Source organism: Triturus cristatus, chromosome 11, assembly GCF_964204655.1.
Source record: "Triturus cristatus chromosome 11, aTriCri1.1, whole genome shotgun sequence".
Lineage (NCBI taxonomy): Eukaryota > Metazoa > Chordata > Amphibia > Caudata > Salamandridae > Triturus > Triturus cristatus.
In genome coordinates, this window is record NC_140594.1 from 729003860 (window position 1) to 729020124 (window position 16265).

Genomic DNA, 16265 nt, shown 5'->3' on the forward strand with positions numbered 1-16265 from the left:
GAAATTATTATTAAAAGTAATTATTAAGTAAGTGTATATATTATATATTATATATATGTTTAATTAAAGTTTCATTTAATTATATATATTTATTATAAATTTTACATATTATACAATATATTTAATTATGTTTCTTTGATTTATAAGTATTATTTGGTTTATTTTACATATATTTTTAAACTAAAAAAAAACCGATATTTTTGAATTACGATATTTTTGACATCGATATTAAATTATCGATATTTTTGTACTTACCATGTTGTAGATAGGATGTCGATATTCTTGACCACGATATTTTTGTTGCGATATTTTTGTAGGTCGAATTTTTGTCTTTCGAAATTATGTCATACAATCGTATAGATGTATTGGTAATTTAAATAAATATTTAATAATTTATATGTTACAGAAATTATTATTAAAAGTAATTATTAAGTAAGTGTATATATTATATATTATATATATGTTTAATTAAAGTTTCATTTAATTATATATATTTATTATAAATTTTACATATTATACAATATATTTAATTATGTTTCTTTGATTTATAAGTATTATTTGGTTTATTTTACATATATTTTTAAACTAAAAAAAAAACGATATTTTTGAATTACGATATTTTTGACATCGATATTAAATTATCGATATTTTTGTACTTACCATGTTGTAGATAGGATGTCGATATTCTTGACCACGATATTTTTGTTGCGATATTTTTGTAGGTCGAATTTTTGTCTTTCGAAATTATGTCATACAATCATTGTAATATATAATTAATAATAAAAAAAATTCAAATTAAAATTAATGATTATTATTTGCTATATGTAATTATTTAATATTTATTAATGTTATTGTTTTATGTGTATAGATGTATTGGTAATTTAAATAAATATTTAATAATTTATATGTTACAGAAATTATTATTAAAAGTAATTATTAAGTAAGTGTATATATTATATATTATATATATGTTTAATTAAAGTTTCATTTAATTATATATATTTATTATAAATTTTACATATTATACAATATATTTAATTATGTTTCTTTGATTTATAAGTATTATTTGGTTTATTTTACATATATTTTTAAACTAAAAAAAAACCGATATTTTTGAATTACGATATTTTTGACATCGATATTAAATTATCGATATTTTTGTACTTACCATGTTGTAGATAGGATGTCGATATTCTTGACCACGATATTTTTGTTGCGATATTTTTGTAGGTCGAATTTTTGTCTTTCGAAATTATGTCATACAATCGCCAACTTGAGAGCCCCATTTCAAACTAGTCTAAATTACAATCAGTGGCTATTAAGCCAGTATTGATGACTGTTCCGAAGGCGTTTCCCACAAATGCTTAGGTAAAGATCAGCCAAGGTCGACGGACATGCTTTATAAAAAGATGTATACCAATAATGGCTTAGAAAAAGGTAGCCATGACACCATGAATATTTAATTTATGCTTGGGTTATTAACCTAGTAGTCTACAGCAAACTTGGGGCTCCCATCTGCGGCTGAGGTCAAAGTGTTGGTTGGGATTACACTTTGACCTTGATAGACCAGACCCCAACTTGACTGCAAAGACTATTTGATCTGTTAGATGACTATAATACTACAAACTATGGTGCCAATTCCGATCCGGTAAAAAAATTCCCCGTCCGACTCGTATCCGGATTTTTTTCCGTCCGAATCGTCAAAGTAGCGTACAAACTGCCAAGTACGATTCGAACGGAAAAAAGTCCATACGAATCGCATTGGGAAGATTTCCCCACACGTCCTCGGGTCGGGAAAAGTCACCGACACGTCCCCGGGCGAGAAACCCACCGTGCGGAAAAATAAAGTCCGACTGCGCAAGTACGATCCCTCCCGTCCTCCCCATTTCACAACCGTACGCAAAAAACACCGTCCGAACCGAACTCCCATAGCAACCATGGAGACATGTGCCCGCATACGCGCCGAACACCCCACCACCCCCCGCCCGCGTATGTACGCCCCGAACCCCCACCCGTGTATGTACGCACCGAACCACCAGCCGTGTATGTACGCACCAAACCCCCCCCCCAGCCCTGTATGTACGCACCGAACCACCAGCCGTGTATGTACGCACCAAACACCCACCCGTGTATGTACGCCCCCGAACCCCCCCCAGCCGTGTATGTACGCACCGAACCACCAGCCGTGTATGTACGCACCAAACACCCACCCGTGTATGTACGCCCCCGAACCCCCCCCCAGCCGTGTATGTACGCACCGAACCACCAGCCGTGTATGTACGCACCAAACCCCCACCCCAGCCGTGTATGTACGCACCGAACCACCAGCCGTGTATGTACGCACCAAACACCCACCCGTGTATGTACGCCCCCGAACCCCCCCCCCAGCCGTGTATGTACGCACCGAACCACCAGCCGTGTATGTACGCACCAAACACCCACCCGTGTATGTACATACACGGCTGGGGTGGGGGTTTGGTGCGTACATACACGGCTGGTGGTTCGGTGCGTACATACACGGCTGGGGGGGGGTTCGGGGGCGTACATACACGGGTGGTGGTTTGGTGCGTACATACACGGCTGGTGGTTCGGTGCGTACATACACGGCTGGGGGGGGGTTCGGGGGCGTACATACACGGGTGGTGGTTTGGTGCGTACATACACGGCTGGGGTGGGGGTTCGGTCCGTACATACACGGGTGGGGGTTTGGTGCGTACATACACGGCTGGGGTGGGGGTTCGGTCCGTACATACACGGGTGGGGGTTCGGGGCGTACATACTCTGCTGGGGTGGGGGTTCGGTCCGTACATACACGGGTGGGGGTTCGGGGCGTACATACTCTGCTGGGGTGTGTGTTAGGTGCGTACATACACGGGTGGGGGTTTGGTGCGTACATACACGGCTGGTGGTTCGGTGCGTACATACACGGCTGGGGGGGGTTAGGGGGCGTACATACACGGGTGGTGGTTTGGTGCGTACATACACGGCTGGGGTGGGGGTTCGGTCCGTACATACACGGGTGGGGGTTCGGGGCGTACATACTCTGCTGGGGTGGGGGTTCGGGGGCGTACATACACGGGTGGTGGTTCGGTGCGTACATACACGGGTGGTGGTTCGGTGCGTACATACACGGCTGGGGTGGGGGTTTGGTGCGTACATACACGGCTGGTGTGGTGGTTTGGTGCGTACATACACGGGTGGGGGTTTGGTGCGTACATACACGGCTGGGGGTTCGGGGCGTACATACCAGGGTGGGGTGGGGGTTCGGGGCGTACATGCACGGGTGGGGGTACGGGCCGTACTTCCACGGGTGGGGGTACGGTCCGTACATACCCCTGCCCACGCTCTGCGTGCCTGGGTACGGGCCGTACCCATGCCTTTGGTGTGTGGGTACGGTGCGTCCCACCATTGTTGCGGGCCGTGGGGTCCGCACCGTACACAGGCCTTGGGGGCGTGGCTACGGGTCGTACCACGCGTACCCCTACATGACCCCAGCAATGCTGGTACGAGCTGTACCAAGGCCTTTCTGACGTGGGTACGGGCCGTACCGCTATTGTTGGAGTGACGTAGGGGGACGCGTGGTACGTTCCGTACCCACGCTCTTGCGGCCTGGGTAGGGTACGTACCGGTTCGCGTGACCATCCACTTCCGTTGTGGCGGACGCTTGCGTTGCTGGCCTTGCCCCCACCCCCTGGAAGTGACCAGGCCCTGATGGTCAGGTATGTCCAGGCCATGTGTGATTTGGTACCATGTGTTGGTGTTGTGTGTCCTGCCCCTGCCCCCCCCTTTGCCCCTGGTTGTTGTGCTGACCTTCTGCGGCGTCTGCGTCGGTTCCTGTACGCCAGGTGGACTGCTAGGAGGGCAGGGATGGCACGTAGGTTCGGGTCCATGTCTGTTCGTCGCGTCCAGCTGCTCCTTGCGTGTGTCGTCCTGATTTCCCGGCAGTTTTTGGCAGCCGGTAAATATTTTCCGTGCGGGATGACGTCGGTTCGAATCGTACTTCCTGGTTCGTGAAACGTAGGCTGGATGCGTACCGACGTCACGTCGGCTCCTTTCAGGATCGGAATTGTGTTTAGTTTCTGTTCGGTCGGTGTTTTGTTCGAATCGTACGGAAATGGTGTTTCCGTATGAATCGTACTTGCATTTTCGGATGGATTTCGCACCGGGTACGAGTCGGACGGAGAAAAGGCTCCGTCCGACGGTTCGTACCCGGTTTTTACCGGATCGGAATTGGCACCTATATCTCCAATTTAATTGGGAAAAACCCTAAATCATGTAGTTTGTACAGGTCATTTCAGTTCAAATCACTTTATTTCGGCCACCAGGGCCATTAAAGTACAAACAAATGAAAACAGCAATAAATAGATAAAAACATTGTTACAAATCAGGGCTGAATTTAAAAGAGGCTAAGGGCCTGATTATGAGTCTCCCCTCTGCCGTCACGTCAGTGTCGGATTCACCGCCGCCGAACAGGTGGCCCAACTACCCTATTACGATGCATGCGGTTTCATGGATAAAAGACTGCTGCGGTCCCTCTGCCGTCAACAGGAATTCTTGACTGCGGCGGTGGCGGGATAGGACCAATGCCTCCGTCAGAGAGCCAACCGCCAGTGTTACCTCCAGCCCAATTACGATGTCCCTTTCTGACAGCATCACTTTGGTGGTCCAACTACCACATCTGAGTTGCCAGAAAGGGAGGGATATAAGGCTCAAATTCCTCTGTACTCAGCTTCCCACGTCCTGTGCCACCATGGAGCCGATCGTACACATACTGCCGCTGCTGCTCCTGCTTGATGATGTTCAAAACCCACACTGCCGTGGACGCAACCAACAATAAGCCACACTCTTAACCGTTTCCATAGACTCTTGAGCAAATAGATTCCCCCCTATGGACCTGGAAAGAGGTTTGGTGTCCACGGACCAAACATATTTTGTGGGCCCCTGTTCGGAATTGTTCTCAATGTATGATCCAATTAGTGCTCTATGATGCCCTTTTTGGCCAAGTCAGGCACACTCTACTAAAGTCGACATGGGATAATGATGTTTCCATTAAATTGTGTCACACAATAGCACCTCCTCATCAAGATCACACCTTTTGAGCTCTGCAACACTCTCACATTGCTTACATGCTAGTTCCTGTTATGATATCACAGATACATCTGTATTGATGAGTCATGAAACTCAGACACACACCTTCTCTCCTAAATCTCTGTAATGGACTCTCACACATCACACACATTAAAAGGTAATGTCAGGTAAATGGGATTCTAAATAATCAATGTGTGAAGCGTTCGAAGGGCACAATGTTAAGACTCCAATATGGCTGCCAGAAGGATGCTGGAATGGGATGCTTTTAAAGTTGGCACCAGGGGGGCATGCATTCGACAGATATTGGGAGTCCGTACAACACTGGACAAAGACCTGCAAGTGGCTGAGCCTAAGCTAGCCACCCTCAACATGGCTGTGGATCCCAACTTGGCATCTACGGCTCAGCTCGGAAGCAAAAACTGTTTACAGAGCTGTGTTGGCAGACCTTTGGTGGTACAACTTTAAGGCGCAGACTGCCAGGGTGCACCGCGAGGGGGACAGACCGAGAGCACTTTTGGCCTGGCATATCCTCCAAGACTCAGACACTAGTCCCATCACAGAGATAGTCACCCTCTCTGGTTTACCGGTTCACTCGCAAAAGTAAATCCTACAGCCTTTTATGCCGAAGTATTAAGGGCTCCGGAGCATGATTCCTCTGAACCTATAGGTCGGTTCCTCGCCGCCCTTACCCTTCCCTGGATTACTCCACACAAGTGGACCTCCCTAGATGCAGAGATCACACCAGCTGATGTGAAACAGGTGATCTCAGCCCTGGCCCACAATAAAGCTCGAGTCCTAGATGGCCTGCCGCTAGAATATTACAGTACCTTTTCCGCTCTTCTAGCACCCCAAATGGTGGACATGGACAAGGCGGCATTAAAAGCGATCAGCTCCCTCATTCACTTTGCGAATCTCTTTTGGTTTAGTTTCTAAAGCCAGATAGGGACCCAGCCTTGCTGGCCTTCTGTAGACCAATTGCCCTTTTATCCGCAGAATACAAACTTCTTGGTAAGATCTTGGCAGACCAATATGCCCAAATCCTCCCAGCACTCATGCACCCAGACCAGTGCGGGTTTGTCCTAAGCAGGAGCACCTCCCAGAACATTCACTATCTTTTCCATATCCAGGATCGGGTGCGGGACCTTTTCCCTCGTGCTGCTTGCCTGGTCCTGGAGTTGATACCTTACCCTGGCCCTATCTATTCTCGGTGCTTTAGCACATAGGAGTGGGACCCACGCTCTTGGCCTATACAAAGCTACTGTACTCGAATCCTTCCTCACTGGTCTGTCTGGGCCGATGTATCTCAGCTCCCTTCCCTGTGTTGTGAGGCACGCATCAGGGATGTCCACTCTCCCCCCTACTCTTTGCCCTGGCAATGGAGCACTTGGCTGTCTGTCCCCAGGGGGAGGGAAAAGATTAGGGCATTCCCCTGTCAGGCGATAACCACAGTGTGCCTCTGTATGCAGATGACCTGCTACTCTTCCTACGGGACGCCTCGATGGACCTCGAACGCCTCTGGGTCACGCTTGCGGAGTTCGCTGCTGCTGCCAGGTTGAGGGTCAACTGGATGAAATCCTTTGTCTATCCTCTTAGCCCTGACATTCCCCAGAGGGAGGTGCATATCGGCGATACCTGCCTCACCTGGTGCATGCAGGCACCTCAGCATCTGGGTGTATGACTCTACCACACTCCTTGTGATCTCTATGAGGGCAATCACCGCAGAGTACTGGCAGGCATATGGTTGATTTTTGGAGTACTCTCCCCCTGGCCCCCCATAGGAAAACTCGCTCTGACGAAGATTGTCTTCTTAGCTCGCCTCCTCTATCACTTTGCGAACCTTCCGGTCATTCCTCCCAATCCTTTCTTCAGGAAATGGATACACTACTCTGCTCCGTTATCTGGGGAGCTGGTCGTCGGCGAGTCGACCTAGCTATGCTACAGCTGTCGATGGACCGCCATCATTTAAAGCATATTTCCTTGCGGCACAGTGCCAGGGGCTACCGCGCTGGATGGGGGGTCGATATCTGGGGGAGGCCTGCTTTGACACTGGGCCCTTATCGGCCCATTCAATCCAGGTAGCCGTGGCAAGGTTCTGTATGCTCCAGGCCCATCGCCTGTCCCGAGGGCACCCACTCTGCACCCCACTGTTGCTGCTGGCAGCCCTACCCCAGGGCAGCTGCTACTACACTGCCCAGGCACTGCAGGCCTGGACAGCCCTCTCGCTTCTCAAAGTGGAGTCCCTTTTTGCTGAAGGCCAACCTCTCCCTTTTGACCAACTGTTGAAGAGAGCGGGCTCTCCCGACAGAAGTTCCTCATCCACCATCAAATCGTATTGGACTTCTGTAGTCCCTGAGAGCTATCTGGGAGAGAACCCACGACTCACCCAGTGCTCCACACAGTACTGTCCTTGGGCCCCGGCCGTCATTTAATTACTGGGATATACAAGGACATCTGGGAACTGACACCTGGTTCACTTGTCCTACTGAGGCACAAATGGGAGGAGGAGTTTGTGAGGCCACTATACGATAAAGAGTGGGAGCGTGCCCTAGAATTTCTGAAGAATTTATCCTGAAATTCTTGTTTTGAAAACATAAAAAAATTTATACCGCACCGAGCCTACCTGACACCGGCGCGACTTCAGCGCTACTACCCTAAGTCACAGTCTTCCTGCCCCCCTTTGCCAGGCCCCTAGCGCAACATTTCTACACATGTTCGGGGACTGTCCAGCCCTGCCCCACTACTGGGGAGCAATACATACCACACTGCGTGAGGTCACGGAGCTTCCTGACTTTACCTCCTGGTAGGCCTGCACATTAGGCATATTCTGAAGCTGTAAAAACCACAAAGTCCAGACACAGTTTGCAGCCATGCTCCTTCTTCTAGTTGAGGGAGGAATCAGAATACACTGGCGTGCGCCTGCAAGGCCTCTCTTGGAGGTCTGGATAATGGCAGTTTGTAAGTGGGGTGCTGCTGAGGAGGACGTGATTCATCACGAGGAGGAGTGGGGAGTGTGTCAATGCACTGAATGGGCTATGCTACTCCTGCGCTTCCGACAAGCAACTGATAACGACTCGGCATCCCCATAGCAGGATTCACCCAGGACATCTCACTGAATGCCCCTCTTGGGGTCTGAGGCAGGCCGATCCTTCCGAAGTCCCCTATACTAAGGTAACCCCCTGCGAGGACACTCTCCAACACCACTCGCCTAGGCCCGCACCCTCAGCCTCCTAGTAACCATCAACAAGAACCCACCCCCCCTTGCCACACAACCTTGCTAAGGTATCACTCTAATATCCAGCATTGCCCGTTTTTATGACTATTGCCTGTAATGATAATTCAGTACCATTAACATTTCCTTGATGTTCCGCCTGCCCCTATCATTGATAACCCAATATTGAATGGAATGTTGAAAACCCAATAAAATGTTTTAATTAATAAAAGAAAATCATAGGGAGAACTGCAATCTAATGATGCTGAAATTGGCCAAGCCAAGCTGAATTACTTACCGTATGAAATACCACCCAATGCAATGTCAACCCCAATCGGATGTCATCCCAGATATCCATTCATTGGACATTTTCCCTTGTCCTGTGTGACCACAGCACTAGTTCCAAGGTCAAATCATACTAACCACTTCAAATGGATCAAAATCAGAGTAAAACAAACACAACTGTAGTCACACATCACAATGTATCTAATAAAATCAAAAAGGTAGAAAAGTAATGGCAGGACTAATGTGTCATAAACAAAACAAATGTTTTATTTTGAAAAAACTATTTCCACTGGTAAATCAAAGTCCAATGACAAGTCCATTTTCACATTGTGTGGTACAGCACACTGCTGCATAACTACACCTGCCCTTCATGACACTGCTGGGGAACCTCCTCACAAAGGGCCATCCATTGGGCATGGCAGGCACCTCAAAGATATTACTTGGGAGGGGGACGTTTGAGTTTGGGAGGGGTGTTCTTGGGTTTGGAAGGTGGGGGTTTAGAAGAGGAAGGGGCAGACTGACATTTAGGAGAGGGGTTTGGGAGTTTGTAGGGGTGGAATGATGTTTTGAAGGGAGATCCTTGGAAGGGGTGGATGGGTCTGGACTAGGGGTGGATTTGGAGGTGGAAGGTGTGGGTTTAGGTGTGGCATGGTTAGGAACCTTTGTTGAAAGGGTGGTAGGTGGGTTGGGAGGGCAGAGGCCAGGTGAAAGGTTGGATCCTCAGTGGGGAACTTGGGAAGGGCTTTGGGAGGAAGTGGTGTCTTGGAGGTAGAAGGAGTGTCAGTGTTTGATGTGGTTGGGACTGTTGAGGGAGCAGGTGCATGTATGTCAATTGTATGTGCTCCAGGCATTGGTGTGTCTTCTTTCTCAGGTGTCTGTCGGGTGCATGACTGTGTCTGTCTGAGTTTCTTAGGTGTGTATAGTGTTTGTGATGTTGGTGCAGTGGAAGTGCAGGGTGTGTGTGTGTGTTGGGACTGCTGATGCGGTGGTGAATGTGGGTGGGGATGTCTGTGTTGTCTGTATGGATGTGATGGTGGTTGTGTTGTGCATGTGGATGTGAAGGTGTGTGTGCTGAGTGGGGATGCGTTGGTAATGGTGTGGTGTTTGCATGTGTATGTGGTGTCTTCTACACTGTGTAGAGATGTGATGGAGAGTGGTGTGAGTATGTGGCTGTGGTACTGTCAGTGGTGGTTGTGGTGCGTGTGCATTTGGATGCATGTCATTTCTTTTTGTGTGGTATGTGCTGCTTGGGTCTCGATGAATGGTGCGTGGTAATGTGTGTGTGTGTTTTGGGCAGGTTTTGGATTAGGGTATTTGGATGGGTACGGGTCGGGGGAATACAAGGTTGGGGTGAATGGGAAACTGCAGTAAGTGAGGAGGCCAGAGACTGAAAAGATCTCTGTGAGACAGACATGGCACAGTGAATGCCTTCCAGATAAGCCACCATCAGCTGCAGGTGGGTGCCTTGCCCCTCGATGGCATTCAGGAGTGTTGTCTAACCCATAGAGATGTTCTTCAGGAGGTCAATAACCTCCTCACTCAGCGCAATGGTGGGGACAGGGGCAGGGGCTGAGGTGCCTGGAACAAAGGAGATGGCTCCCCTCTTAGGGGAGTGGGTCCAGCCAACTGTTTGAGGAACCACAGGGAGGGTAGCGATAGACTGGGTGTGGCGGACAAGGACAACGTTGGAAATAATCTTGTGGGATCTGCCACCACTCAGGAGTATACACCGGAGGATAACTGTGACTCTGAAGAACTTAAGCTTGTGTCCTCTGTGGCACCCACACCCTCCAGGTCACTGGGTCCCTCTGTGTCCAAACTGTAACGTCCGGACCCACTGTGACCAGCTGTGTCCCCAATGATATTGGCCTCTTCTCCTTCGCTTGACCAGGATAAATCTGAAATGACGTGTAAAATTGGTTGTTTCCACACCTGACCATCACATATCAACAGAAAATATTTAATAAGTGCATATATCACACCAGCTTCATGGTTCACTATATAGGCTTCAATAGTAGCATGAGCACATGCAGGCATGCTACATAACCAGGAAACAGTTGGTCCCAGTTATATCATAACCCCAGACAGCTCCAAATGCATTGATGGACATGTCTATACTCCATCCTTATGTCCATTCTAGTATAGTTGACCACCTTGTATACTTTGGCACTTGTAGTATACCATTATAAAATGATGATACCAAAGAGGATGGCTACAAACTATACATTTTCACAATGTTCACACAAGGCCCAGATCTCACCAAATCTTCATTTACCTTACAACACATCATGATGCCATGAATGTCACGTAAAAGACCAGTGTACCATCACTATGTGCTGTAGCCACATGCCAATGCTCATTGCACCCTGATGACACTTTTGACTTGATACTTCAACATATATTGACTTCCAAAAAAAGTCAAATGAAAGCTGTACTGGAGTTCTTTAGGTATGTATAGCATCGAAAAGTAGCCTGGAGACATTAAGGGTAAATGTTTTGGGAGTTAGATACTTCAAATGCTCACAGCATAAGACTTCTTTTAGCCATATGAACATCCACAATCCTGCTTGGTAAAGGTGATAACACTATTCGTGGATTGCATTCCTACAGGCTAATACACCTTTGAAGGTTGTTGTGTGTCAGTGAATATCAATGACATGACGAGGTGGGATCACTATAGTCCTAATGGGATGGCACATCACAGCACTACTTGGTATGACAAACACAAATTGGACACTCACATATGATCTCTACATTTCTACATAGCACTCTGTGATGCATGTCACCAGTCAGTGAATGAATCCTGAAACACTATAGCAGATGAACTAACAACAAGGAAATGTTCACTGGGTAACATGTAGGCACAAATGCTGATGGCACCAGTGCATTTGCACACTCATGTCACTGTTGAAACCCAACTTACCAATTGGAAGCGTTGCCCTGTCACTGCATAAAGAGTGCGCTGTATGCCATTTCACATGGAATAGGGCCAGCATAACATGAGAGACAGTAGTAAGGGAAAATCACTCCTTACACAAGGAAGATAAGTGGCCTGTTTGGTACAATTGTCACCCACAACATCAAACAACATGAGCTGATTAATAACTATACTCGGATATGTGTCTCCTCAAGACAGTAAATTGGTAGTGGACTGGACTCTGCTGTGGTCCTGGTCAGAAAGACAATAGGCACAGAACATCAGCTTGTACCTACTACCAGACCTATACAAAAAGTAACTCTTCTTGTGCCTCACACATGGGCCAACCCTAATAATGATGGGGTAATGCCTGTGTGTAACACAAAAAGATGGCAATTTAACATGTATGACCCTGGCCAGGACTCCCCTCCTTGTCAGTGCTGTTGGGCCCTCAACTGCCCATCAACCTCTGGGTAGGCCATCGCCAGTATGCAGGCCATTAGGGGGTTCAGGATCCGGCACGTGCCCCATCCGCATTAGGAATACAGACCCAGTCGGACCTCTGTGATCTTCCAGGTCCAGCATCTCAGGTCCTCCCACCTCTTACAGCAATGGATGGTGCACAGACGATGGTCCCCCAGGGTCTGTACCTTCTGGGCGATGGATTTCCAAATGGATTGCATTTGATGGGCGTTGACCTATATGGATACAATCGAAAAATGCACTGATTATAACTGCAGGTTTTTGGATATCTTTTTGGTTGACACACTTTTTCTATACACCAAGCACAAGCATTTATCAATAGTTAATAAACTACATGTGCCATTCTCACATGCTAAGCACTACAAAGACATGAATACACACTTTTGTAGCCATCTATTGACTATCATCAACCTTGGTCATGCCCTGCACTGACTGAGCCAGCCCACTAACATCATGTAGCCCAGGGTCATCCAACATGTACTGTGATTTGAGCTAATATGAAACACAGCACACCAATATGACTGACTGAAGGGTGTACTACTTGTGTATGACTGTACAGACTCCTTTACAGCCAGGCCCATTGGCTTGATGCATAAGCTCTACACAGACCGGTACCACAATATAGACTACCTCCTAAGACTTAGGTCACAAATAAAGGGCTGGTATGTGTGTCACTGAGAACTTCCTCTCTGGGAATGTGTGGACATGTGGACTACTAAATGGGATATGATACTACATCTGATTGAGTTTGTGTGGTACGTACTGCCATCCAAGGATGTTGTGTATTTTCTGCATGGCCTATAATGGTCTTCCCTATGTTAGCCTTATTGTGCATGTTGTAGGCCTAATTTTCCTTTGCACATGTCACTACATAAACACGCTTGCTTTTGTGCCGCATTGTACTTTCACACGGAACCTGCATATGTTTTTGCGTTCGGGTCTTTTCCTGGGATTTTGTCTGAACACCATAGAGAAGGTCAAACAACAATATCCCTTGTTAATTACTCTGGCCAGGCACTAGCACCTAGACATAACACAATAATGCAGCTGTTGTTTATGTGCACACATGTACTATCATATAGATGAGCACATGAGCCAAAAACACATGTATGGAACAAGAGTTCTGAGAGAAGGGCACTGCATCTGCTGAGACGAAGAATGTCCATCTGTGAATGCTAAGGTACAGGGTCTGCCAGTTATCCCAGAGATCTTTGATATATAATCATTAAGCTTCAGTTGCAAGGGAGGGGGTTTAAGTTCCTCTATTCTATAAAATGACAGGGCTTTTAATGGTCTATGGATTGTTAACAATGCCAACAGTGTGTTTAGTATGCATTTGTTTTATAATTGTGGCACGTATACTGCATTTCAGAGCACAATAGTTTAAATAAATATTTTAAACTTCCTTCGTGTATCCTGGTTATTTTATTGTGGAGAAGTACGAGTGAGAGAGCGAAAGTGTGTGCCCTGTTACTGAGATCCCTGAGAGGGTCGAGTGTGGTGCCAATTCACTTGTCTCTCTGGTAAGTTTAGGAGGGCATTTGAGGCACTATAGCTAGTCAGACTCATAGACACTGAGGCGGTACAGTGACTCAGTCTCTACATACTGAGGTTCTATTGCTCCAAGCATAGTTCTGTTCCGGAGCAGAATCCCTGCAAGAAGGACACACTGTTTGACATATGTGTCACTGTTATAGGGATGGCTTTCAAAATACCATTGTATGTTTTGTTTGTTTGATTGGTTGATTGTAACAAAGCTGGTGATTCACATATCAAAATATCTTCTGAAGTAACCAACTATCTGCACTGTAATCATGTCACATGTGCAGCAGGCCTGTACAATGCAAGCCTTACTTATGGAAAAATGACAACCAACCTGTGGGATTAAGGGGCCTGTTGTAAGCAAATGACACATATTGACAATGTGGGTCAATAGAAAGAAGTATCAGGCCAGGGGGTTACCCAGGCAACATTTCAAATGTAGTCCATGTAAAAGTAATGAGGGCTACTATTGGTTCCGAAAATTCATTTTGGAAACTTAAAAGGATATACTGGTCTACAGGGGGATGGACATTACTTTGTGCATCCGTTGTATTGCCACAGTAACTCTGCCCCAGACTGGCCCATGGCCCAAAATGGGCATAACTCATTGTCAGGCCTTGCTCTCTGCAGGCTGAGCATACTGATGAATATCACATTTCCACTTATTCAATACATAACAATACATCTTGTGACCATCTAATAAGTGACCTCAAGGTTGTGTGGCACTCTGAAGGAGTCTGTGTGATATAGATAGCTCCCAGACAGCAGTTTGGTGAGCCCTGATCTGGGCTGAGTGATATGTGGGACTGAACACATAACTAACCTCATCCTCAACTACTTCCTACAGTATACATATAGAGCTCATGCTGTGAAGCCTATACATTTCTTTGCACAATTACCATGATCTGATTAGCAAAGATATCATAGGTACCATGAAAAGTATACATGCATAGAAATCTGCATGCAACATCAGTAGAATACAGGGCTTATCACACAACACACATCACAATGGTGATGTTAAGTACACAAAGTACACTAGATACACAATCCATTACATGATTGTCCTGTGTAGGGACCACAAAATGTTACAACAGTAATCTGAATTCAAGCTGGAACTCAGAGTCACATATTAGCCTGGGAGAATAAAAAAAGATGGAGTTAAACAGATTAACAAATCTATGTGAGATATTTACCTGCTCCTCTGGTGAGCCATAGAGCTGGCCATACAGGGGAAGGACCTCTTTTACAGGTTTCTCCAGCTTCTCTAGAGAGACGGCAAGGGCCTTCGCACCTGCTTGGTCTGGCATGATTGCTCCCAGAGGTGGAAAACAGCAGCTAAAATAGAGGAGGTGTTGCTAGCAGCAGTGTCAGGAGGTGAGTTATGTTTCAAACCGCGGCATACATGTACATCACCTATGCAGTCATCAGCTTAGACGGACACAGGCTTTGGGCCGTGACCATCACAATCATCAACGTTAGCCTATGACTGTGTCCGCCGTGGATGAAACTGCACACCGCGCAGTCGACTTCCGCCAGCGGTGGGACATTTAGAATGTCCTCTATGCAAGGTGAGGCATCTTTCATTTTAGGGGTTGGAGCTACAGTATTGATGACTATTAAATGTGTCACTACCACTACATATGTGTTGTAACATGTTTAAGGATGTATTACTCCATGTTTCTATAATCTGCAATACACAAACATCAGTGCAGTGCATTGCTGTGCATAAATGCTATATTACCGCGGTGCACTGCACACTAACGGTGATGGGAATTTAGTAGTAGAATTCAAACTTTATCATATTAGAGTGCTCATGATACATTTTTGGCTATATAATGTATACATTTCTGTTGCAGACACATGCTAAGATCACAATGGGGATTAAAGGTGGATGTTGGACAGCCGACAATTATTATGTGAATTATGTGAAATGCTTTCTGAACCAGTTATGATTTCCCACATTATTTTGGCTCACTCTACATATATGTTAATCTGGACACTGTGACCAATGTTAAAAATTGTTTCCACTTCACACAAAGGTACCCTGGGAGAGGAAGGAGACCACAGCCTCCAATGTTTCACCCATTGCTAGAACTTCAGACCATGGAATAAAGGCATGTCATCAAGAAGTTACATTTAAATAGATAAACAATGCAGGATTTAAGTAATCAGTTGGAGCTGGATCTCCTTCCTCAAAACACTATTCCCACATATATTCCAACTATTGTGAGTCTTATGGCAGTATTGCATTTTCTGGCCACAGGTCCCTTCCAGGACACTGTGGCTATATCTGGTGGAATGTCACAGCCAATGTCCAGTGGTGTACTACAAAACATGCTTTTAGCAATGATGAAGCACATTGACAGCTACATATAATTCCCCAGAGATGATGATTTAGTGAACATAAAGGTGTATTTCTATGGATTTGGTCACACTCCACATGTAGTTGGAGCCATTGATGGCATCCATAGTGCTTTAGTGCCTCTGCAAGCCAGGGAACAAGTTCATCGGAACAGAAAGCAGTTCCATTCTATCAGCATGCAAGTTGTCTCTTTATTGGATTTGTACATCTTAAACGCCTGTACCCGTTTCCCAGGATCAGCCCATGAATCCTTTGTACTGCGGAATAGTACCATTCCCCAGCTGATGCCACAAGTCTACAGCAGAGGACCTGCCTTGTTGATAACTATGATCTGTTCTAACTTTGTGTGGGTGATGCCAGGAAGTATGATCAGAAAGTGT